The following is a 27615-nucleotide window of genomic DNA, read 5'->3' as shown; positions in this document are numbered from 1 at the left end:
TTGGGAAGAGGAGGCTGGACAAGAGAAGAATATGAATCAATCTCTTTGTCAGCAGGGGAACGATCTGCCGCTGCAGAGAGATGTTGATAACCAACGGGAAGTTGGGGTGAAGGAGTTGCAAGACTTTCCAAGACAACGGAGGCTTTATCCATGAGTGGACAAAGGTGAAGGGGATGATTTCCTTCACAAAGTCTACAGGGGATTCAAATCTTCCCTTTTCCCTTACCATTCCCGACTGATAAGGGAGCATCGTCGTGAGCTTCAGAGGACGATGAGGGGCGGGCTGGATCGCGAGACCATACTTCTAGTACCCTGGGAATGCCAGGACAATCGCAAAGAAGATGGTCCTCCTTGCATAATCGACAAGGAAACTTGACCTTCCGCGGAGGAGCGGAAGGGGGCCCGACTTCAGGTGTACTCGAGGGGGTAACTGCACTTGTAACCTCTCCCTTAGGAGCCTTCTTCTTCTTCGTCTTAGCCACTTGGTTACTCGAATCTAGACTTTCACCAGGTGAAATAGGAGATGAGGACGTAGAAGTGGGCGTAGAAGGGGAGAGATCCACCGTAGAATCAACATGATGTTGTTCAGGTGGAGGGATGGATTGACTAGAAGGTGAGACAGGAGGGACCAAAGAGGTTGAGAACAACCAAACCGACAACCCAACAGTTAACCCTGGGAGGGACAACGTCGCCATATAAGGAGCACCAACATTTCCAAAAGGAGCGAAATGACCAGGGTTCCCGTCAGAGTGGATCCCTGGGTTGGTGAACCCCGGAAAAGTTGCCATCGAGAACGAAAAGAAGCCTACTCAAGCTAACACAAACAAGATCTAACCAGGTAATGTTAATCGTGGCCAAATAAATTTTAAGATGCAAGGACACAACTTGACCTTTTCATATTTTAAGAGTCGAGAAAAGGACAAAAAGATGACTCTAGTCTCCTTCGAATGTTTAGTGAGCCCGAAGTGACAAACTGCTCAAGTGAGCCTTTTCTTTTAAGGAGTCTGAAAAGGATCAAAAGTGACTACTCTAGAGAACTAGGCAAAAGGGTTTACCAAACAAATCCGTAAAACTGCATATACACCTTGGCAGTCATATGAAAACCAAGGACTTCCCGTACGATAGTCAATCTTCCCGAATGCTGTGTTCGGTGCGTTACGGCTTGTAAGGCGGCAGACATGGCTTTCTATGGATAAAGGATGATAACCTAGTGGGGTCTCCCCTATATACGCGACGGTACGTGGGAGCTCAAGTCCGTGCTAGACCACTATCGAGTCAGAAAAGGAGGAATCACCCAACCGTAATGTGAAACAATAGTGACTAGGTTTAACGACGCTAGAGCACGTCTCTAGCCTAGACCTCTAAACAGTGAGCGTTATGTTCCAATGCGTTTTTAAGTTCATTCAGTTCATTTTATGGTTGATCTTTGATTAGGTTTCGATTTCTAGGTCCTACCGTATGTAATCTCTCACAATTCCCTCAATGCAAGCTATATGCCAAAGAATATCATTTCCTTCAATGAACACTAACTACGAGAGAGTTGAGAATTTTTCAATCAGACAAAATGACCACAAACAATCAGGAACCACGCTAATGTAGCTAATGGCAATAAACGAAACTTTGTTTGTTTTTTAAGATCACTAATCAATGAAAAGCTCTAATTTCCATTAACTAATTCAACGCAAAAGAGACTTGTTCGTTTTCCTTTCAATGGCAAAGTGCACTAAACAAATTTTGAGAGATAATAACACTGAGTAAAAAGACAAATTTCACTCAATGAGAACACAATCAAATCCCCAAAACACCAAAACAGTCCTTCAAACCAAGAAGAAAGCACAAAGACCTCTATGAGCTATGTGACCTAAGCCCAAACGAAGCCAAGCGAAACCCAAGCGAAAAAGAAGCAAATCACTTGAATAACAAGAAAAAGCTTTGACAACTACTGAGCAAATGCAAAAGAATAATCACAAAGTTGACTGGACGATCAAAGAACCCAAGACTCCTACGGAAGGCTCGATACACAAGGCCACTAGATGCCCTAGGGTTAAAATGTGAAATCGATAGAAAGTGGCAAACACCCAAAGTATGCAAATGTAATCTATGCACACTTTTCATTCATATCCTGCAAATGAGAATTCTAATTATGCAAGTGTGATCTATGCAAGAGAATTCTCAAACACACGATGATTCTAATGTAATCTAAGAACCAATCAAGTGCAAATCAAGAAAAACGGGTGTGAGTTCCAAAGGTCATAAACTAAAAACACTCAAAGGCGATTAACACTCATACACAATTTAGCCCCCCCTGGCGAATGAGGGGGAATTTTTTTTGCAAAAACAAAAGCAAAAAGATGCAAAATTGTGAAAAGACTGAGACAAACCTCCAAGTAATGATCATAGGAAATCAAATTAATAATTTGCCAAAAAAACTCAAAACCAGTCAAACAAGACTCTGACACACTCAAGTGATTGAAAAAGGTGTAGCTAGACACAAAACCCAAGCTTGGAAGGCTGCCAACAAGAAAACTGGAAAAGTTCACAGGCCTGGCGCGACTGTCAGGAGGAAAACTAGCGCCAATTGAGGATTGGCGCGGGCTGTACACTGGCAAGTGGCACCAATTGGCGCGACTGTCATGCAAAAAAGAGCTCCAATCAAGTTTGCTAGCTTAAAAATAAAAACAAGCAGTCCAAGGCTTGGTCGACAGTATCCAGACAGACCAGGCAGCAGGAGACAATAGAGCATCCAACCCAGAAAGCTATCTAAGCAATCAAAACAAGAGAAACCAAAGAGACAAGACAAACTCCAAGTTGTTTAGTTCGTAAACCAAACCGGAGATTGACTGAAGTGGCATTGATCTACTTCGCTAATGCAAAGCAATAGCGTTTCGAAGGCTATCTGGCCGTACTTCAGGCTCCGTCTAAAGTTTACAAATCAAACAACAAGCTAAGTCCCCAGCGGAGTCGCCAAATTGTTGTGGAGATAAATCCTCTCTGCGGACAGAGACGATCCCTACTAGCCCAGACCGGGTCTAGCAACAATCAAACAATGCTACCATGCAAGTTCCTAATTGAAACTAAAAAGTGGATGATGAGAACCTACTTGGATTCCAATGCTAGTATTCGTAGAAAAGACGTCACCCTCGTTCCTTTGCCTCGACCGGTCACAATCCCCATGATCTCCGTGATTGGACACTTGCACATGCAAAGAACAACACAAATACAAGCATAAAATCCAATAGATGCAATTATATATCAGTTAGAAAAGATATAACTCAAAATCAATCATAAGACAATGAGAGTGGAACCATAATGATAGTCATCTATTATTGATAAATAACAAAGAAGAATACAACCATTGTTCTGACGTCAAATCCTCCTTTGGCTGGGCAGTCAGCTACACAAGTCTTGCAAAGCTTGTTGGGATGGGAACAATCCTCTCTCTCTTTGGTGACAAGAATCTCCTCACTTAGATTTGGCCTTATTGGTGCAAAGAAGGCTCTTGCAGCTTCAAATTCTTGAATTCCTAGTATTCTCTATCACTATACTAGAACTGGAACTAACTTGCTCAAGGCATAGAGACAAGCTTTTATAGATAGAGAGGAAAGAGATAGGATCAACCACATTATTCATGGGATTGGCTTTATCACTTAGAAACATCCATGAAAGGTGGCAAACCACTTCCCTTCTAGGGAGATTTGAAGCCAAACCATCCTAGCTCAACATAGATTCAGTTGGTGGATGGGTTAAGGAGAACCTTCAGAAGCTTGTTCGTTGAAAACTTTACTCAATTCGGTTGGCGCGAGTGCGACTTTGAGACAGAGCGCCAATGGCGCGCCTTCTTTAGAGGATTTCCCCCATTGGCGTGGGCAGTACACTGTGGACCCGCGCTAATGCAAAAAGAGCTGTTTTCATGGGTATTCTGCAGGAGATGTCTTCAGGGCATATGAAGCTCATACTTAGAGGAATATGATGCAAGTGGTTTCAGGTAATGTCACTTCTCATAGGTCCCGGAATGAGTCCTCCAGTGTGCGGGTGAGGGGTAACAGGGACGGTGACAAACGGTGACAAATTGCTGTGTAACAAGGATTTCCAATGATAGTGTGAGGTAACCTCACAATTATTTCTGCCAATATTTATCTCTCTGTAACTGAATAACCTGAGAGGTATTAGAGATGTATTCAGAATTTGCTACTACTTTTTTTTTTTTTTTTTTTTAAACAAGATCAGATATTTGCTATATTATCAAAAGAGAGTGTGGGAGCAAGCTCCTTTTACATTCCGCTGTTCTGATATGACAGGCTAAGCGATAGAATAGGCACGCAGACCTTTCTCCTGTGCTTGGTATCAAAACTTCATAAGATTTTTTATCTAGTCTAGAGTACTGTTTAACATATTGACCCGCTAAAAAAACAAATTTACATAGCATATTTCACAGAAATTTATGGATTGTAGACTGGAAGAGTAAATTCTGTGGCCTTTTTATTGTTTTTGCATTTTGCTGTTCCTTAAGTTTGCTAATCCTTGTGCTATTATTCATTTTGTTGTTGTTCTTTGCTGTAGTTCCAACGTCCTGCTGTTCCATTGGTCTTTTTTTTTTTGTCCTCTATTCCTTATGCTACTGTTCCTTTTTTTGGTTGTTGTTCCTTCGGCTTGCTGTTCCTTCGGATGCTGTTCCTTCTGCTGCTGTTCCTTTTAGTTGTTGTTCCTTCTGACACTGTTCCTTCTGCTGCTATTCCTTTTGGTTGCTGTTCCTTCTACTGTTGTTCCCTCATCTTCTTTCTGTTCCTTCTGCTGCTGTTCCTCCGGCTTGCTATTCCTTCGGCCTGCTGTTCCTTCGGCTGTTGTTCCTTCGGCTGCTGTTCCTTTTGGTTGTTGTTCCTTCTGCTGCTGTTCCTTCTGGTTGCTGTTCCTTCTACTGCTATTCCCTCGCCTTCTTGCTGTTCCTCTAGCCTGCTATTCCTTCGACCTGTTGTTTTGGTCCTCGGGTTGCTATCCACTCTTGACATGCCTCCCGCCTGATCCTTTGAATTGAAGCTCTCTTTTTTACTAGCTGTTCCTTGCTCATTTACGCATATTTCTTAGTGTTTTCTCTGGTATTGGTGATTCCTGTTAGGATGCCTATGCTGCTGATTCCTCTTGTTGGTGCAAAGAGCTTTAATGATCTGGAGCAAAAGGAGAATCGAGCTTCTTTTCAAATCTCTACTCAGCTCCTGCGCATTGAGATTGCTACAAAGATTGCTAAACACTCTTAGCTCACCTCCCTTATGAGCCTGAAAACCTGAGCACTCTATATTACTTAAGAAACGATGCTCTCTCCCTTCAGTTGCATGATGATGTTTCTCATGGTGGAGGTGCCTGCACTTGGGATGCTTTTTATAGGCTTGAATTAGCTTACTAGGCTCGTGATTCTTCTCTGCTTTCTCTGGAGTAATCCCCTGAGTACTGTGCTTGCCCGACTTTTTATTCAGATCAGTTTGGGTAGTACCTTGATTGATATTACTTGTATAAGCTATGTTCTGATACTGGAGGTCGTTTCTTTTCTGGAGCAGATCACGAAGCATCTCTTTCTTCATAATGGGGATTTTCCTCACTACACGATAAGGATTGGCTAAGATTTTCCTGTCGGACATGTGCAGGAGAATATCCTGTTGCTTATTCGTATGAGGATACTTTGCTTCTTTCGAGTTGATGTAATTAGCTGTGCTTTGGGCCTTTGTACCAATCCTCCTGAGGAGGCAAATTATGGAATTGCTTTTTCATAAGTTTCTTGGATTTCTTTCACTGTCCCAACCCTCCGATCCACTGCCTTGTTGGCAAGTGAATCAGCCTTTTGATTATGATTTCTTAGAACGTGTTTAAAAACAACATTTCCCAGAAATTTTAAGTTGTTCAAAATTCTTTGCATGACTTTATTTAAAGCTTGATTTTTAAAGTCTCTCCCTGCTTCCATTGTAGCAATTATAATCGCAAAATCTCCAAATATGATTGGATCTTTAACCTGGAGTCTATTGAGGATACTAGTGCCCATAAGAAAACCGTAGGCCTCTGCCCTATCGTTTGTCATAGTCCCAAGCCCCCATTCATAGGTAGCAATAGTCTCACCATTCAGATCAATTATTAACCCGCCTGCCCCTGCTTTACTTTGAAGCTCCATCAAAGAAAAGAATGTGTTTTCTTTGATTTTTGGTCCAATCCTCTATCTCCTTTTTATTTCCACGAAGCTTCCATTCTCTAGTTTTTCCTCCTATCTTCTTTAGAGATTGTATCTTAGCTGATCCTTCAATGAGGGCTTTTCTATACCAATCCTTTTCTTCTTGCTGCCAGCTGTTTTGATCCATGATTAGCACACCTTTTGCGCTTATCATCTCCGAAACTTGGCCCCAAGTTTTGGCTAAAATGGACTCTGAATTTGGCTTTTGACCTTTAAAATGCACTTATTCCTTGCTAACCATATTTGCTAACAAAGAGTGGAAGGGAGGCACTTCCAGATTCGAATTATGGCAGTTTTTTTTTCTTGACATATGGATAGTTTTGCACCCAATTTTTGTTTAATGTTATCAACTGCTCAATTGTGTTAATGTTCATTTCAAGAGGATTGATGAGTTGCTTCCAGCAATGTTTTTCAATAGTGCAATTCAAGAAGAGATGCTGAATGATTTCTTCTTCCTTAAATTTTTTGCCGTAAGGATCTTTCCTTTTAGAAGAGTCCAGGCGAAAAATTTAATTTTGGGGAGGCATTCGTTCTTCCAAACAACTGACCAAAGATTCCAATTTTCATGATTGTTGTGATTTCGAAGAAAGTTGTAGCTTGATTTGACTGTGAAATTTCCTCCACTTGGGTCCCATATATAGTTGTCCTGGCTCCTTTTATTTATGGGAGCAGCTCCTGCAAAAAGAAGCTTCAAATCCTCCCACTGATTTTTTAGTCTGTTTGGAAGAGACTGAATTCTCCAAGCAATCCATCTGTTTTGATCCCAGTCAGAGATGGAGTATAAAGAGGTTGTGCCTTTCTCATCCATCCAATCTTTCAAACCTCTTAAATTTTGGAGTTGGATCAAGGGTGCTACTCCCATTAATCTGTCATTCCAAGTAGAGGTGTCTTTCCCATTCCCCAGATTCTTTGAGATATGGTTTCTAATTTGAGGAATAATTTTCTTGATGAGTTTCCAAACTTGGGTACAAGGTCGGTTTGGAATTATTTCTGTAAGCATTTTTGACCGCTGACAATTAAGATATTTCCTTGAGAGAGCTTCACCCCACCAATGATCCTTCCCATTTAGCATTCGCCAAATGAGCTTGATACCAAGGGCCTTGTTAGTCAAACCTGGAATCATGATAGATATACCTCCTTTTTCGAATGGGAGAGTCACTTGATCCCATCGAACAAGACTGAGTTTTTTGGAATCTTGTTTTCCTCCTTGCCAAAGGAAGCCTCTAGTGATTGGCTCCATTTGTTTGTGAATGCTTGACGGGGCCAAAATTAAAGCATACTAATAGATTGGAAAGGATGAGAGGAGAGCTTTAATTAAAATTGTTCTGCCTGCTATATTTAGCCAGGTTATCCCCCAACTTTGAATTTTTCCCCTCATTTTTTCAATTTGTTTGTTCCAAACCTCTGACTTAACCATTTCTTTTGCCAGTGGTAAACCAAGATAAGTAAAATGACACAATTTTAATTAAACCGGGATATCCATAATTTGAGAGATCCTTTGCATTATATTTATTGGCACATTCCAAGTGTAAATTCTGCATTTTTTATTATTTAGAAGACCTCCTGAGACATCAAGAAAGTCATCTAGAACTTTTTTGAACTGCCTAGCCATGATACTAGAGGCTCCCCCAATAAGAAGAGTGTCATCAGCAAAGAGTGAGTGGTTTATTTCTTTAACCCCTCGGGCTATTCTAATGCCTGTAATTTCCGTTTTTCTCTTTGACTTTCTAGTTGAATGCTCAATGTTTCTGCCATCAAGATATAAAGAAACGGGGAAAGCGGGCACCCTTGTCTCAAACCTCTGATGCTTCGAAAATATATGCTTGGCCTACCATTGATCAACGGAGCAATCCAAGGATTGGATATGCAAGCCATAATAATGTCTATGAACTTGGAAGAGATGCCGAACTTTTGAAGAGCGATAACAAGGAAATTATGATTTACTCTGTCGAAAGCATTGGCCATGTCCAGCTTTATAACCATGCCCTTTTCCTTTCTTTGGATGCTGCTATGGATGGCTTCCTGAACTAATATTACATTGTCTGTTATCTGTCTTTTAGGGACAAAGCTGCCTTGGTTTTATGAAATGATACTAGGCATATTTTATTTTATTTTATTTTTTATTTTTTATTTTATATATATATATGTATATTTATTTTATTTTATTTTTTTATTTTTCCAGTCTATTTGCCAATATTTTCGTGATGATTTTGTAAGAGGAATTGCATAGAGAGATTGGCCTATATCTATCAAAAGGGATAGGATTTGGTTCTTTTGGGATGAGAGCCAAATGGGATGCTTTGGTGTTTTCTCCCACTTTATTTTTTTTGAAAGTGTTTTTGATCATTCTTACTAAATCTTTTTTGATTGTAGCCCAATGGTTCTTGTAGAAATCAATGGTGAACCCATCCGGTCCAGGAGCTTTTTCCAGGGGCATGGTCCAAATTGCCTCTCTTATTTCCTCCTCTGTGACCTCTTTCTCAAGCTCTCTGTTTTGCTGTTAATTTATTTTGTTGCTGATTTGCTGAAGGAATTCTTTGCTGTCCACCTGCTGATCCCCTGTTGAAAGGACGTTTTTTGTAATAATTATGGGCTGCCTTTTTTATTTCCTCCATTTCCTTTATTTCCTGTCCTTCCACTTGAATTTTATCAATTTGGTTACCAACTCTTCTTATCTTTAAATTGTTGTGAAAAAAAAGCGGTGTTTTTATCCCCCGCTTTAAGCCATAAGCATCTTGACTTTTACCTAATTTCCTCCTCCTCTTGCCTGTTTTGCTTGTAAAGATCCAAGAAGGTGTCTTTTTCAAAAGCATGCTCTTGCTCGATATCTTGTAGATTTTTTTTTCCTTGCTCCAGTTTTCAAGTTTCTTTTGTAGCTCTTTTTTTTTTATTTTTTTCCTTGAGAGCATTTCCTCTTGCCCAAGCTTTTAGTTCTGATCTTAAATTTTTTAGTTTAGTTTCCCATACGTAATGGGGGGAGCCTATAACAGAGGTTTCCTAGCTTTCCTTTACTACCTTACCAAAATCTTCCTTGCTGTCCCAGAGTTTGTTATATTTGAAAGGAATCAGACCGAGATTCTCTAGCCTATCCAAGATCAGCACCACCAGCTTATGGTCAGAGGCTGAAGCATGCACTATTTTGCTTTTGATGGTTGGAAAGGCTGCTGCTATATTCTCTTGAATCAAAATTCTATCTAGTCTTTCCTTTATATTATGTGCTCTCGATCTTTTATTATTGCAGGTGAATTTTCCATTGCTTGGTGGAATGTCAAGAAGTTTGTGTACTTCTATGAGGTCTTCCAGGGCTGCTCTTGAGGGGTCACTGAAGTAATTTCCTCCCAGCTTCTCGTCTACATGTCGAATCAAATTTAAATCCCCTCCTAAAACTAGCTTTCTTCTTGGACCTTCTTGTGCTTCTTCTTTTACTGATTCCCAACACATACCTTTATCTCTGTAGTGGTTTGGAGAGTATATATTTATAACGGTATACTATTCATTCGTATTCTTATATTTTAGATCTGTCCTGACCCAATAATTATTGAGTTTTTGTTTGACTAGTTCCCATTTCCATTTGTTCCACAACGTGCAAATATCGCCTAATGCTCCAATGGAGTCCAGAGCTATTCCTTCATAATTTTTTTGAGTTTTGATCAATTTTTGAACCTCTTGGTTGCTGACTTTGGTCTCTTGGATCATAAAAATGTCTGGCTGTTCCTGTTTTATTATGTCTCGTGCTGTGTTGATTTTGAAAGTGGAGCCCAGGCCCCTGCTATTCCAACAGACCATAATCATTATTTACTCGATTTGTGGTGAGTTCCGCCCTTTTCCTTTTGCTAATTTTTTTCCCTTCCCTTCTGTTTGTCGAGGAAGGAGTCCATTGGCTATTGGGTGCCGATGGCCATTTCCTTTGCTGCTGCCTCCTCTCTTATTTCTTTGTTGGATTTCCTTCCTGCTTTTTTCAGCTGATCCCACACATGAGTGCTTTCTTTGATTTTGTTTCTTGTGAGAAGCCAACCAATGGTGGGTGGGGGGAGGATAAGCTCTGGGTGGGAGAAGAGATGATGGCTAATGCATCGACTTGGGTAGGGGAATGAGGGGATACCAGGTCTTCCCCCAGAAGTTCAAATGGGTTAGAGGTCGGGTTTACTGGAGGGTCCGTGATGATAGGAGGAATAGAGGCTGAAGCTAAGGTTTCGAGAGGCTGAGAGGGGCTCAAAGCTGCTTGTTTATTATGGGGCTTCTTTCTTTTTACTTGTTCCCAAGTATCTTCTTGTGTCTCAACATTCTTAGAATTCTCTACTTCTTTTATTTTACTACACCTATTTGCAAAATGACCTTATTCATGGCATACCTTGCATTTGAAAGGGATTTGTTCGTAGTCCAGCTGCGGGATGTGAGTCCATTGGTCCACCTTGATTTTTATTGCCTCCGGTAGCCATTTCCCCAGGTCTACTTCCAAGCAGATTCGAGCACAGGTGTGCATGTTATCTTTTGGATCACAGCTATCTATATACTTGCGAACCGCATTTCCGATAGCTTTCACTGACTCATCGCCCCAACAGTGGAGGGGAAGATGTGGAAATCTGACCCACACCGGCACAACACTTGGAATTCCCATCTCTGGGTCAAAATCCGGTGACCATCTGTTCAGATACAAGCCTCTAGAGTCCATAAAGTAAGGACCATTTCTGAATATTAGATTCCTGTCTTCTTTGGTTTCGAATAGGAAAGTGAAATATCCTCTTCCACAGAACCTTATAGCTATTTTCCCTTGTATATTTGCACTCCAGTTTCTCTCCACCCATTTTTGGACCGCTCTAGGAGAGGGCCACGACCCTGTAAATTGTCCTACCAATCCATGTTCAGCTAAAGATATAATAGCTTTCCTGGGTAGAGTTGGGGGTAAAGAGATCTCTGGTATGTCTGCTAACTTCTTCACAAATTTTCTAGTTGTTGGCATGGCTTTTGGAGCTCCATTTTCTGCTATTAAAGTAGCGAATGCTACTTCTTGTTCGTCTATTCCATGTTGTGAGGAAGGATCTCCCCCTACAGAGAGGGGCATGGTGGAGGAAAGCTCAGTGGTAGGAGGCTGCCAAGAGAAGGGAAAAGAACGGGAAGCTACCTAGGGAGAGGGGATCCATCAGGGAGGGGCCGAGACCGAGCTCAAGGAAGCCCAGTAGCAGGAGGTTGCCAAGCAGGAACGCTGCAGGAGGCAGTGAAGGCAGCTAGGTCAGGCTTGCGTGCGCACTTTCAGCCAGCGAAAAAACTCGTTTCTTGTATGGAACTTGGAGGTTTTGCTACTACTTAATAATAATAAACCCTCAGAATTGTTGCACTGGTTTTCCCAAATTGGGTTTTCCTGAGGACTTTTGTCCAAAGATAATGTTGTCCTATGTGTTTGTATTTCCTTGCTCAGTTTCTATGTTTTAGAATCATATTTAATTTGGTGTAGGTCGCTTCAGTAATTTACTTTAATATTTCAAGAAGAAATATGAAAGAAGGTTGTAATGTAATTTACAATCTAGGTGAAGTAGATTCAGTTGGTTGCAATAGAATTCCTAAGATTGTTAGATCTAGGAATTTTCACATACACAACCTTCCTTATTTATGGGTTCCCAAGCTTATAACCTTTTAAACAATCTTGATACCCAATAAAGATGCCCCTTTCAAATTTACTATCCAACTTGGTTCTTTTCTCCTTTAGAACATGTACATATGCATCACAGCTAAATACCCTTAGATGTGAAAGAGAGGGTTTCTTACCAATCAATACCTCTTGTGGAGACTTATCCTCCAACATTGATAAAGGTGATCTATTAACCATGTAACATACAGTCTCCACCGCCTTTGCCCATAATTCTTGTCTTAACCTAGCACAACTGAGCATGCTTCTTACCTTTTCCATCAACATCCTATTCATTCTTTCTGCAACTCCGTTTTACTGAGGTGTGTATGGAGTAGTCTTTTGTCGTGTTATACCACACTTCTTATAGAACTCTTCAAATTACTTCTTGCAGAACTCTCCACGATTATCTGTCCTCAACACCTTTATCATATTCTCTGTCTGGTTTTCCACGAGAGCCTTAAATTCTTTAAACCTACCAAAGACTTCAAATTTTTTCATGAGGAAATATATCCATGTATTCCTTGAGAAGTCATCTATAATGATACACAAGACACAGACTTACCCAATGATGGAACCGACACAGTTCCAAACACATCACTGTGGATAGGCTCTAATATCCCTTTCACCCTCTTAACAACAGAGGGGAAACTCATCTGATTATGCTTCCCATATAAACAATGTTCACATAAATCGAAATCCATAGAGAAATTAGACATATCTTATACCATCCCATTACCATGAAGTATTCAAAGGCCCTTCTCTCCAATATGTTCAAGCCTTTGATGCCATAGCATGGTCTTTTTTCCAGAGGCCACTAGATTTTATGCTCCACTTTTAGGAACCAGAGAACTATTGCACCCATCAATAACAGTGCTACCTAGAAGCTTGTACAAATTTCCAATCTGAACTCCTTGCATCAATACCAGTGCTCCCCAAACCATCTTGCAGGTATCTTTCTCGAACATTGTTTTTACACCTGCATCATCCATCTTGCTTACAAAAATAAGATTTCTAGCCAATGCAGGAATATGCAGAACACTTGGAAGTGTTCTAATCCTTCCACCTTTCAAATTCAACTTGAATTTTCCACGTTCGATGATTCTAGCCTTCCTGTCATTCCCTAAGAAGACATCACCACCATCATATTTCTCATACTCGTAGATCCACTCCCTATGGGGAGTGAAGTGAAAGGATGCACTTGAGTCAATAAACAATGCCTCATGATCTACATGTGTACTTGAAGAAGAAGTCAAGTACACAACCCCACCTTCATCTGAGGTGGTTTTCACCTCTGCAGGAGGAGCATCATCATATCCCTTTCCTTTCTCAAGAGCTTTAGATCTACAGTCCTTTTTGAAGATCCCTTCCTTTTTGCATTTCCAGCACACCTTTACAGCTTTTTCTGGAGATTTAGATCTCCCTCTAGATTTGGATCTCCCACTAATGAATTATTTTTGTTTCTATTCTGGGACCGTCCTCGTACAAAAAGGCATCTCCATTTTGGCCCTCCATATTTTTCTGTCTCGTCTCCTTCGACAACAAGGATGAGACTATTTCATCAAAATTCAAGGTAGTTGTATTGCTACCTATTACAACAACCAAACTATCCCACGAATATGGTAGAGAACACAATAAATTGATGCACTTATCTTCATCTAAAATCTTAATATCATCATATAACAACTAGCTTACCATAGTATTAAAGGTGTTCAATTGCTCTGTCACCAAGTCTCCATCCTTCATCCTCAGGTTATACATATTTTTCCGTAGGAACAATTTATTCACCAGAGACTTAGATTGGTACGAAGTCCCTAACTTGTCCCACAAAGCCTTGATCGTAGCTTCCCTTGTTACATTCAACAATACTAAATTTGAGATATACAACCGTATTGTTCTCTTTGCCTTCTGATCCAACTTCACCCAGTCTTCTGTTGACATTGTTTTTGGTTTCGTACCTAGATCTACCGCAATCCATTGATATTTATCCACCAATAGATCCTCCATCTTGAGTTTACACAACTCAAAAATCTGACCATTAAAATTCTTCATCTCTATCTTTCCACTACTTTCCATCTTTTTTCACCACAAGAATTGATCCCGCAGATCTTTCACTGAACAGGTTCTACCATAGGCCCAAGAAAAACCCCTCAGCAACAAAGGCGTCCCCTTGAAGCCGAAACAACTCTGATATAAAATGTAGGTTTCAACCCTGTACAAAAATTACCTGCAAACGAATTCTTAAAAACATAAAATATATAATGGCGAGAAACACAAAAACAAATGCACAGATATTTTCCCGTATATCCCAAAATCGGGACTACCACATTGATTTTTCTCTATATTCCTTTCAATGTTACAATACATATATATACATGTTGAAGCATTCATAAACCCCAATCCATTAACCCTGGATTAGAACATAATCGTAGTTCCCTTGACTAGATCTATAAGATACCATGGGAAGAAAACCATCATGCCCAAAACCATGTGCAAAACCCATGCACAAAACCATAGGTAGGTCCACCCACCTAATGTAGGCATGTGCGGCTAGTCGTGGAAAGAATATAACACACACCCAACATTTAACCTATTTGATTTCTCGGTTCCGGAGCTTGAGCATCTTTCTTTGCAAAATACACTAAGTTTCCGGCTGGAATTCTCCTTCTGGCTCCACCTGCAATACATACTAGTCAATCACATGATCAACATATTTAACATACTTCTTAAGAAATGACACATGGAAAACATCATGGACTTTCACTATTGGAGGCAATGCAAGTTGATAGGCTACTAGTCCAATCCTTTCAAGAATATTGAAAGGTCCACAAAACCGAGGTTCTAGCTTCGCACATGACCCGATCCTCAAGGAGCTCTTCTTGGGTTTGATGCGCAAGTACACTTGTTCCCCAACCCGAAACTCCTTTAACATCTTGTTCTGATCTTCATAAATTTCATGTTTGTCCTGTGATGTCTTCAGATTCTTCTGGATGACCTGCATTTTTGGTTCCATCTCCACCAACATGTTCAGTCCTATCAAAACCTTGTTCACTGGATCACTCCAACTGATGGGAGTATTATAAATTTTCCCATACAATGCCTCAAATAGACTCGTCCTTAGTGATTCATGATACCCATCGTTGTAAGAAAACTCAACCAACTCTAGGTACCCCTCCCATCTCCTCTGCTGATGCATCACATACACCCTCAACATGTCCTCCAATATCTTGTTGATCCTCTTTTTCTATCCTTCTGTTTACGGATGATAAGTTGTGCTTAAGGCCAACTTACTGCCCAAACCTACAAAAAATCCTTCTAGAATCTAGAAGTGAACTTATCATCCATGTATGATGCAATATTCCTCGGAACACCATGCAGCTTCACTACATCTCGAATGAAGACCTACGCTACAACATTAGTTGAATAGGTAGACTTCACTGGAATGTAGTGCGCTACCTTGGTCAACTTGTCCACTATAACCACGATGGAATCATGTTGTCTAGATTTCCTTGACAAACCTGTGATGAAATCCATGGAAATGACCTCCCATTTCCACTATGGAATCAAAATCAACTGTAGTAATCCACTTGGGTGCTTACATTCTGATTTTACCTCTTGACAATCTAAGAATCTAGCCACAAACTCTACCACTTCCTTCTTCAAATTCGGCCAATAATAAAACTTATTCACTGCTATTAATGTCTTATGGTATCCTAGGTGCCTTGAATATTGTTTTGCATGGAATTCTCATAAGATAGCCTTCTTGAACTGATTGTCATTCAACACATAAATATTTTCCCTAAATATGACCAAACCATTCGCTGTGAGACGATAGTCCACATCCTGGTCACTTGTACCCTATTGTAACTTATGCCTAAGCTCCATGTACTTGTCATTCGCTGCTGCTTATGAAATCTGATCCTGTAAGTCTCTCTCATAAGAACTCATAGTTGTTATGTGATTCACCTACACTCTCCTGCTAAGAGCATCTGCAACTTTGTTTTCCTTTCCCTTAATTTACCGGATCTCAAAGTCAAACTCACTAATCGTGGCAAACCATCTAGCTTTCCTGGCATTCAGATTCTTTTAGTTAAATAGATACCTCAATCCACTGTGATCACTCATCAATACAAACCTCCTCCGAAGAAGATAGTGCCTCCACATCTTCAATGCATGGATGATCGTTGCCAACTCAATATCATGTGTTGAATAATTATGCTCGTACTCATTCAACTTCCATGATTGATAATACACTACCTGTCCTTCCTACATTAAGACTCCACCACGTCCTCTCTTGTAGGCATCTATACACACCACAAACTCTTTGTCTAGATTTGCATCTTTAAGACGGGAGCATTTTTCAAAACTTGTTGCACATTCCTCGGTCCATTCAATTTTTTTACCTTGCCTTTGCAGTGACGTAATAGGATATGCAATATGAGAGAAGTTCCTGATGAACCTCCTATAAAAACTTGTTATCCCCATATACCTCATCCACATTTCTAGGAAGTTGCCACTCCATGATAGCTCTTATCTTCTCCGGGTCCACTGCTATGCCTTCCTTGGAAACAACATGTCCCAAGTAATGTACCTTTGTCTGAAAGAAACTACATTTTCTAAGCTTGACATACAATTGATCGACCCTTAGCAATCTCAACATTGTTTCTAAGTGTTCATCATGCTCTTCCTCATTCTTAGAATATATCAATATATCATCAATGAATACAATGACTATCTTGTCCAGATAAGGATGCAACACACTATTCATCAAGCACATGAAAGTAGCTATAGCATTAGTGAAACCAAATGGAACCACAACAAACTCATAATGCCCATACCTAGTTCGGAAAGCAGTCTTGTAGATGTCCTCTTCTTTAATGAGTATCTAATTATATTCGAATCTCAAGTCAATCTTTGAGAACATTGTTGCTCCCTTCAACTGGTTGAACAAGTCATCAATCCTCGACAACAGATACTTGTTCTTGATCGTCACCTTGTTCAATTGTCTATAATCAATGCATAACCTGAGAGTACCATCCTTCTTCTTCACAAACAACACTGGTGCAGCCCAAGGTGATACACTTGTCCTAATGTATCCCTTCTCAAGCATTTCCTTCAACTCTAATAACTCTGGTTTACTCATCTTGTATGGTGCCTTTGATGATGGTATTAGCCCTAATACCATGTCAATAGAGAGTCCACTTCGCTGAGGTGGAAACTATGCAATCTATGCTGGAAACACATCCTGAAACTACTGCAATATCGGGCACCTCTTCATAACTTTGACATCCTCAACATCCTTACCTTTATCACTAGAAATATGCACTGCAAATAACACATACCCTTTTATGCAACTGCGTTTTGCCTGCATAGCTATCACCAGTCTAACTGATGTAGCTTCTTACCCTGCAAGATTCTTTGTTTCCCATTGTCATCCAAGCATTCAATAGCTTTGTCATAATAATCCACCTTAGTCCTGTGAATATACAACCATTCCATACCCAAAAGAATACTATATTATCCCAATGATAGTACATTCAAATGTGTTGAGGTAGGCATACCATTCAACTCGAAAGCACAATCTTTTACCCAATGATGAACTCTCTTCTTTGTACATGTAGCTAACTGCACTAACCAAGATTTTGCATGCAATTATTTATTCAAACCACACTTATCCACCAGGTTAGGACTTACATGACTGTAATTAGATCAGGGGTCAATCAAAATAGAAACAACTTGATCACAAAGTTGATCGTCCATCTTGATCATAAATGCCTGGCGATCTACGTGCACGTTATCCAGTGCTGCATAAATCCATGGAATGTTTGCTCAACATCCCCAACTATCTGATCTTATGCACTGTAAGTCTGAGGCCTACCACCCTATTTTTGTGGACAATCCCTCTTGAGATGCTCCTTGCCACATATCCAACATTGCAACTGTCCCTTACCATCACGTTTATTCTACTGCCCTCTAGGTTGTGACCCATTAAACTTCTTGTAAAGTGCAACATTTTATTTCTGTTCAACATTATGAGGTCTTGTTTGCTTTGGCTGTCATTTACCTTTAGCTTTGTCTTTCCCTTTCTAACCTTGCTGAGATTTTGTCTTACGCTTTGATTGCTCATAACAGTTCTTCAATTTCCCAACGACTTCTTCAAGTGATTGGGGCTCATCATACTTAATACGATCTCTAAATGCTAATGGAAACCCACTGACAAATCTCTAAACTTTGGCTTTTTCATCCTCAAGATATGGCACATACCTCAAAAACTCTAGGAACTTAGTCGTATACTCCTCATTCGTCATCGATTCCATCTTTAGCTCGTAGAATTCCTTGGCTTTGTTGTTGTAGTACCTCTATGACAAATATTTATTCCTGAAAAGTCTCTTGAATTCATGCCAACTCAACTCCTTTGTCCTCATGTCTTTAACATGCTTCACATATTCCCACCAAATGTTTGCTTTCCCTTTAAGGTGGAAGATAGTTATTCTAGTCTTCATTTTCTTCGTGTAATCATGCAACTCAAATAACTTCTTCATCATGAGTAGCCATGCCTCTGCATCCTTTCTCTTCTTCAAATACCCATCAAAGGTAGGTGGCTTGGATTTCTTGAACTTATCTGACAAATATCGCCTGTCACTCCTCCTATAGTGATGATAATGATGATAGCCATGGTACCTATCAGAACCAAAACTAGAATAGAACCTGTGTCCATCACCTCTCCTATTTTACGTATCCAAGAACCTATTGAAGCCCCGAAAATCGGGTCGACAACAAGGGGGATACCCACCCGGTCCAGACCTTGGTTGGCAGCTCCTTATCCGTTTGGTATAGCGGGTCCGACTGGGGATAATGGGACCAGTTTCCCAATCTAAGGGTGTGTGTGTGCAGAGTTGGATTATGCTAATCTAAGAGTTCTGATCTAAGCTACTTTAATCTAATTCGATGCTATTGTAATCTAATGAAAACAACACATCTAATCTATGCTAACCGGGGGTGTATTTCTTCTATTATGCGATCTAAAGGGATTTCAAATAATAACTGGTAATAAAGATCATTCAGCTATCATAAGAATGGAAATCAATTAAGATGAACCACTTTGCATAAAAAGTTAGGCAAAACAGTTGTGAACATCATATCGCATAATAAGTTATTCATATATCAAACATAAATAAATGACTCCACCGTACAAAAGTGCCAAATGGTAATTCACACATTCATACAATAACATATAAACAACTAAAAACTGTATATCACTTCAAGAATATAAGCAGAAATGGCCAGGAGATAAAAGTACCATTTATGACTGGTCCTACTCATAAGCTTCAAGTAATAATGATTTATCTCTCCTTGTTCTGATATCTACTAAGAGTACAGAAGTGCAACATCAGTAGCAGACATCAAATGCAAAAATTAATAAACCTTGATCCATTCATTCATCAAAACCTCCTCTGAGGGTACATAAGTGCATGTTCTGAGGACAAGTTTTTGACAAATTTCCAGAACCTTCTCTAAATGCATGAGAAGGGTTTAAATACTGCTAAATAAACAACTTAATTACATAAATTTCAGATACGGTTCAAAATGACCGCCCTTTATCTAAGTAAACTTATTTCTAAAAATTGAATCTAATTTCTAACTATTTCTGCATTTGCTCCTTAGTGTTGTGAGTATGCAACATTTGCCTGGGAAGAGTCGGTTGGTCGTCTTCTGCTTTTGTTTGAGCTACGAAAATAGAAATGACAAGCAATGGCACCTCTTTTTAGTAAACTGGAAGATATTTTTGAGAATTATCTTCTGGTTGAGCGAATTTACTGCGTGTATGCTTGGTAACAACCCAGATTCCTCTTAGCTGCCTCTGCTTTTGCTATTCAGGCTTCCGAACTCATGGATGACTAAGCAAGTTAGGGACTTTGCTTTCTAAACAATTTTCTTAGCGATGCGCAATTCGCACATAAAAAATCTGCCTCCGTTCTTTGATCCGGGCCTTTCTGGTGTGTTTTCCGCCTTTAGCGCTTTTTCCTTTACTGGGAATGAGCTTCAGAATTTTGTAAACATGCTGCTTTTGTGAGTTTCTTGACCTTGAGTGTCGAATCGCCTATTGATATCAGTATCTGTTCGGTAACACTCTGAAATCTGCGTTTCTGTTGTATGCGGCATCCGTGTATGAGAGCATCTCTTCTCTGTTCTCCGAGCATTGGCGCTTTCCCCTTTTTCCTTAGATGTTTCCTGTAGTTCACGCAAAGGAAAAGTAATGATAATAAATTTTGACATGAAAGCTTCAAGTTCTACGAATGTGTAAAATCATGACACCCACAGTGAACTGACTCTTTGAAAAACACAAAACTGTCCTTCATGAATACCTTGGCGTACATTCATTAATTTTCTTTAAGCCGTGCACTCAATTTTTGGTTTAGGGACAGCTTTTCTTGGGTGCTGAGCCGAGGAAAACTTGCGATGGGTGATTTCCGCGACTCGCAGATCACATTGATTGCAGATATCGCAGATCGCAGTTATCGCGGCATCGTGGCATCGCAGATCGCAGTTAGCGCGGCATCGCAGATCGCTGCAATTTGTCAAGTTATTCGTGTGCTGCTTATGCGACGTTGCGATATGCGATATCGCATATCGGCCATCGGAGATTTTCTTAAGATTAGTCATTTATGGGCGCTTCTCAATGTATGCGATGTGATGAATTTCGCGCCGCTTCTTCGCAGTTGTTTTAATGTGCTCATAAAGGAATGCTTGACTCTTCTCCGTGCGATGTATCTTTGAGGAGTATAATACAAAAAAAAAATATAAAATATTTTTGGATTTTTTATTACTAAGGGTCCCCACTTCTTTAGCGTTATTGCTAATACTAAAGAAGGAGGGGGGTTGTTGGTGGTCACAACAATGGCGATTCACTTGGAAGAACCAGTTATCTATCCTTTTCTATTAAATTCTTTAAACTTCCAAAACGGAAAAAATTTCATAAATCTAAACTTTGTTATGGACAGATAGAGTATATTATGCCTTATTCTATCAATGATATTTTGTTTCAACTTCTTTCTTTTCTAATTGTTTGCTTCCTCAAGCTTGTCTTTGTATCTACATCAGCCATTACTAGGTCATGTAAAGATAAAATAAAGTCTTCTCTGTGTGCTAGCCTTAAAATATGCTCATTTGCCGTAGGTAGAGCCTCTGCTGCCAGCAGGCGTCCATAGCCTCGACAGGGTTACCTGTTACCCAGCAATGATCCTTTATCCTGTTTAAGGTTACCTACAACCCTCAAAGAAAAATCCATTTTGACACTTTTTCCTTTTTTATTCTTAAAGAACAATGTCTTGGTTTGGTAGCCAAATTATGACACAGTCATTCACTTGATTTACACTTTTGCTGAACAAGCTGGCTCGTGATGAGACCCCTTGTCTTTTGATTTCAATAATCTTGAGTCATTGCCCTGTTTTCATGGACAGTGTTTGGCAAAGTCAACAAAGTTATAATATCTGTGATCATGATAAGCCGGCTCGTGATGAGACCTCTTATTCTTTGAGATATAGTGTTTCTTGGATTGTCCCTCTGAATGCTACGATTTTCTTTAACAGGGAGGATATCATTGTTTTCCTTAAGAAAGCTTTGGACGACAACAATAGAGTTTGCAAATAGCAGTTTTACAGAGAATCTTTATTTTGTTATTGATACCTTTCATTGTGCTGATATAAAACAATTCCTTCGCTAAAGGTTGCTTTCATCAAATTTTTTGAAGTCGAAACTAATATCATATCTAGGCTAAGGTTTTTTAACTGTGTCTATCAATAATAAAGATTAGATTTTCAAAAATTTTCTATTTATACAAGCGAAAAGCTCAAAATCTGAAAGAGAATTGGTGCCTTTTTCGCAAATACCGATAGTAACCATTAACAGCCGGTTTTATTATGAAAGAAAGGAAAAGAAAAAACGAAACTATTCTACAAAATAGTAGAATAATCTTCTATGGAAAATATATTTTAAGGATTTGACCATTCACAGGAAAAGAATCCCTTCTACCTGCTAGATCCTATAAGACAAACGTTGATGGACCTATGACTTCAACAATCTGAAAAGGACCAAGCCACATCTTTTGAAATTTTGTATGTTTGCCCTTTTCTTCATGAGCTTTATCCCATTTTAAAACTAAATCTCCCATCTGAAAATTTTTTCTGGTCATTTTGTTTGAATCAAAAGAGGATTTTATTAGCGCTTGATGATGAGCATGAGTTCTTTTAGCTTGTTCTCGTTGTTCTTCTACTTTGATTATTTCCATTTGTCTTAGCTGTATGGAGGAAGTAGTTACTTCATCAACGTACTGTATTAAAGACAAAGAGGGAATGACTAACTGAGTTGGAAGAACCGCTTCTTTCCCATAAACTAAATTAAAGGGGGGAGTGCTGATCGAAGCTTTTTTTGTTATTCTATATGCCCATAAAGCATTTATCAAAGCTTTATGCCAATTCTTTTGGTTCTGGTCAACTGTTCTTTTAATAATCCTGATTAGGTTTTTATTTGTTGACTCAGCTAACCCATTACCTTGCGGATAGTAATTGGCCGAATATTTTAGTTTGAATCCCCTTTTAAGTGCGAACTCAGTCATTGCATTTCCAGAAAAGTATGATGCATTATCAAATATTATAGCCGTTGGCAATACAAACCTAGTGATTATAAATTGATCTATGAATTCGATAATATTTTTAGAATTAGCTGTCTTGAGAGGAACCGCCTCTACCCATTTAGTAAAATAATCTATTGCTGTGAGGATGTATCTATGCTGCTTAGAAGAGTGAGGAACGATCTCACCTATTATGTCCAAGCCCCACTGGCTGAATGGTTGCTCGATGTTTACCGGTTGTAGTGGCAGGGACGGCTTCTTTTGTTTTCCAGCAGTAGTTTGGCAGACTTGACATTTCCTCACGTAACTATGTGAATCTTTGAACAGCGTAGGCCAGTAATATCCTGCACGTAAAATTTTATGTGCAGTAGCATCTCCAACATAGTGTCCGCCTGCTGGTCCATCATGGAGTTCCTGCAAAACTTTTTCGTCTTCAGTTTTTTCAAGACATCTAAGAAGAACAGAATCATAATTCTTTCTAAAGAGAATATCATTTATGAGCTGATATTGTTTAGCTTTCAATCTTAGAGCTCTTTTCTTAGTGTGATCCAGGTGCGATGGAGCATACCTGTTCTTAAGATAATAAATGATATCATCATACAATGATTCTGCATCGTTCAGGCTTACCTCATACATTTGTACCTCTTCGGATGACATTTCAGGGATTTGCGATGCTCCAGCTAACATCTTGCAGAAGCCTTGACCTCTTACAATGTTTGCTGGTTTGATCTCAAGATCGTATTCCTGTAAAGAAGTGATCCAATTCGCTCTTTTCTCGCCCATATCCTTCTATACTAGAAGATTTCTTACCGCTGGAAATGGTACTATGATCTTAATATGGGTTTTGAGTAAGAAAGGTCTGAAATATTTAACCGCTTTGAAAACAGCATAGGCATGTTTCTCTACGTCTGAATAATTGAGTTCAGCACCTTGTAGATTCGAGCTAAAAAACGCAATTGGAGCTTCTGTTTTTTCTTGATTTGCTTGGGTTAGAATCGCAGCATATGATTTTTCTGAGGCAAATGTGTATAAAACAAAAGATTCTGAAAAATTCGGGGTTGCTAAAGATGGAGCATTAATAATAGCTTGTTTGATCAGGTTGAATGCTTCATGTTCATCTTGACCCCATTTGAAAGTTGAATTCTTTTTAATCATGGTTTGCAAAGGAGACACAATTCGTGAAAAATCTGGGACAAATCTCTTTACAAAATTGATTTTACCAAGGAAAGATTGCATGGCTTTTTTATTATGAGGTACGGATATTTCTGGGATTTCTTTGATTCTGTCAGGATCAATGTGAATACCAGACTTTGACACTATGAATCCTAGAAGTTTTCCTTCACTTAATGCAAAAAAAGATTTCTTCAGGTTAAGTGAAATCCCATACCTTAAACATCGTTGAAAAATTTGCTTTAAATCTCTGAGATGGTCGCTTCGCTTCTTGGAATACACCATTATATCATCCAAATAAATCACTACAGATTTGTTGACTAAACCCTTAAATGCGATGTCCATGGCTCTTTGAAATGTAGCGCCGACATTAATCAAACCAAATGGCATCTTCTGATATGCTTATGTGCCCCATTTAGTTCTGAATGTGGTTTTCAACTGATCATTGGGATGCACCAGCACTTGATTATATCCTGAAAATCCGTCCAAGAAAGACATTAGTTCTGAGCCTACTACTGCCTGTAATATCTGTTGCATAGGTGGAAGAGGAAAATTGTCTTTTTGACAGGCTTTGTTAAGATTCCGAAAATCGATACAGATTCTAATATCTCCGTTTTTCTTTCTAACGGGTACCATATTGGAGACCCATTTGGAATGTCTGACGGGGAAAATTATTCTGGCTTTTAATAACTTATTTAACTCAATCTTTATCTGATTTTCTAAATTGGGGTGGATCTTTCTCAGTTTCTGTTGGACAGGTTTTTCGTTGTCAATCATAGGAATAGTGTGTTGAATGATAGAAGTGTCATATGTCTTTAGCTCATCGTAATTCCAGGCAAAAACATTTTTATATTGTCTCAAAAGACGAATATACGCTAGTTTTTCTTCAGGGGCCAGGCCTATGCCTAGATTAATGTTTTGTGGTTTATCATCGGTTCCTAGGTTTACTAATTCGTAGTTCAGAGTTGAACTGTAGAGATTTGAATTGGTAGACCTTTTAAACCAATTTTTCAAATCGTACAAGTCTTCTAACTTAACCACCGATTTAGGTATAGCATTATCAGTGCTATTTTGTTGTGTTTGTCGATCATGATGGTCTTCGTCAATTATCTGATTGGAGTAGGATCCTTCAGAAGTGAGGAAATTTACAATATCAGGATCGTCATTGAATACTCTCCAATTTGTAATGTTGTCAGGGATGGATGGTCTAAAGATTAATTCTATTGAGAATCTATCTGGACTAAAATCTTCAAAGGGAATAAGCCTAGAGGCTACGTAAGCCAAAAGGTCTGCACTCGCGTTTTGGAGTCTCGGGATTGAAGAGATATTAAATGCTATGAAATGCTCAGTCAGATCTTGTACTAAAGATTGATAGTGTTTTAAATGACCTGATAGGCAATGTATAGTGTTACGTACCTGTTTGACGATAATCTCAGAGTCTCCAAATACCTGAAGATACTTGATGTTTAACCCGATTGCTTTGTATAGGCCTTGCACCAAGGCCTCATATTCTGCTGTGTTGTTTGTGCAATTGAATTCGAGTCTGCATGTAAGCATGGCCTTGTTTCCTTCTGGACTAATCAGAAGGCATCCTGCTCCTGCTCCTTCGTTAGATTTAGAGCCATCGAAATATAATTTCCAAAACAAAGATGTATTTACAGGTTCATCTACAAAATTAACACACTTTGAACTATCAGTTTGGGAAAAATTTCGACTTGGGACAAAACTGAATTTTCTAAGTAAGGTGATGGGTGAGCATTGAAATTACCGAGAAAAGAATCTACCGAGTAATTGCCTATGATACTGCTTCATTTTCTCCCTCTAATTCCGTTACTATGTACTTCTGGTGTAATTCTCGTTCAACCTTTATCTGATTCGGTTTATCGTTATAGGGTAACCACATGTGCGACCAGTCGGTTGCAAAGTATCCGTGGAGTTTCTCGGACCAATCCTTGCTAAGAATTAATCCATAGAATTCTGGGATATCGGCCACTAGAATGTCAATAACCTGACATACCTTCGGGTTAGATGACAATCTTATGGTTACTTGATTAATGTCACCAATCACTTCGACTTGAGATCGATCAAGCTGAACTATACGCACTGCAGATTTTTGTGGTTGAACATTTATCTTAGCACATATTGATCTGGGTAAAATATTCGAAGAAGCACTGGAATCTACCAAACAATTGTGCACATTTTTGTTGAAAATCTCGTAAGTGAGAAGAAACGGGGGAGTGTGAGATCTTGATCTTCCTCCAATTAAGGCGATATCATTTGGATCAATATTATTGATCGCGTTAGTTGGAGGTCTTCCCATGTTATGGGAAGCTTGAGAGAGTACAGCGGCAGGCAAAGGTACAATAGGCACAACATGTAATTCTTTCATCATTATCTTCTGTTGATGCTTCAATTTGCTCAATTCATAAAGGGTAATATTAGCCCTAGTCTTTTTCATGTCATCAACAATATTGTATTCCATTTCATCCGACACTATCAGTGTTTTTGATGGAGTTGTTTGATTTGCTCAGACTGGGCTAGACTGAGTTGCTTTAGTTGTTGCTTTCTTTGTTGCGACTTTATCTTTTGTTGTAGGGCTTGTGCCCTTCTGCTTAGGGGTAGTTTGGGGAGGATCAAGATGATTTTTGCTTCGTGTGCTAACCGAAATATTTCTTGATCCTCTTCTTGTGGGAGGATGAAATCCCACATTCCTTGTAATTCCACAACTTCTTCGTCGTCGGTTTGCCCTTCAGTGGCACTTTCTTCTTCTTCCTCTTCCTCAGTTTCAGCATTGGAGATGGCATTGGGTAGTTTTGTATCCGTTGAAGGACCTCTTTTAAAAGTTCTGTAGGGATTTTTTAAAGAAGTTTCTGCTACTTGTTTTTTTATGTCAATCATCTCATTAGACATGGTCTTTAATACTTTCTGCAATCCTTCGAAATCGAAAGGGTCTTTTGTTTGTTTCTTCTTGGGGTCTTCCTTGAAGGTGATTTTTTTAGACTTTCGTTCCTCTATCGCAAATCTCTTTTCCAGGGCTATTACGCGTTTCTCTACTGCTATCGCCTCTGTCATGTTTTCAACTAAAGTTGTTTTATTTGCTCTATCCACGAAGATTGCTATGTTTGACGGTAAAGCAGTAATATACCATTCACATCGTACTTCTTCGCTGGGTTGGGAAGCAGTAGGAATTTTGTTGAGAATTTTATTGAATCGTAAATCAAAATCTTTGATAGGTTCTTTAGCTTTGGCCTTGAGATTGGATAGGTCATTGATTAATGTTGCTGTTGATCTGTCATCACCAAACTTGATAAGGAATTGATTGTGGAAGATATCCCAACTTGTGATAGACCCGGAAGGTAATGAAAAATATCGTGACCCGGCTGTTCCTTGCAGTGTGTAGGGGAAAAGCCGAACAACAACATCTTCATTAGTAACTCCGTTGAGATTGATAGAAAGCATGAAATTGTTTATGTGTTCTTCTGCTAGCATGCCTGCTTTTGAATTGAATTTAGGCAGCCATTTCTCAGGATGGGCCGGTATTGGGCTCAAGGGTGCAGGCATCAAGACTGCCCCAGGGTTGTTCCGTGGAGATTGGGCCATTGTTGAGCTGCTAGTAGAGAAAAGTGCAGGAGATGATCTCTGCGGTTGGGAAGATGAGGATACTATGATCACAGATGATTGAAGAGTGATTGTGGTAGACGGATGAATGATGGTTTGGAATGGAGATGTGGGTGGTTGACTTCGCAGTGAGGTAGTTGAAATGGGTGATGTAGACGAAAGAATCTCACTGTCAGACTCTTGTGGTGATTTCCTTGCTCTTTTCCTGGTGGGAAGAGGCAACTCAATCGGCTGGATGCCAAATTTTTCACTTTTCACTCTTGTTAGGGGATGAGCAGGATTGTACTGCGAAGTCACACTGCTTTGAGATTTATCAGACCTCTGAGGAGAAATGAAAAATCCCTGAAGTTTGTGAATCAGAGA

This window comes from Pinus tabuliformis, chromosome J (genome assembly GCF_031772625.1).
Source record: "Pinus tabuliformis cultivar Carrire ecotype Pingquan chromosome J, CPIR1, whole genome shotgun sequence".
Taxonomy (NCBI): domain Eukaryota; kingdom Viridiplantae; phylum Streptophyta; class Pinopsida; order Pinales; family Pinaceae; genus Pinus; species Pinus tabuliformis.
The sequence above is the reverse complement of the archived record's forward strand: the minus strand, read 5'-3'. Positions refer to the sequence as shown.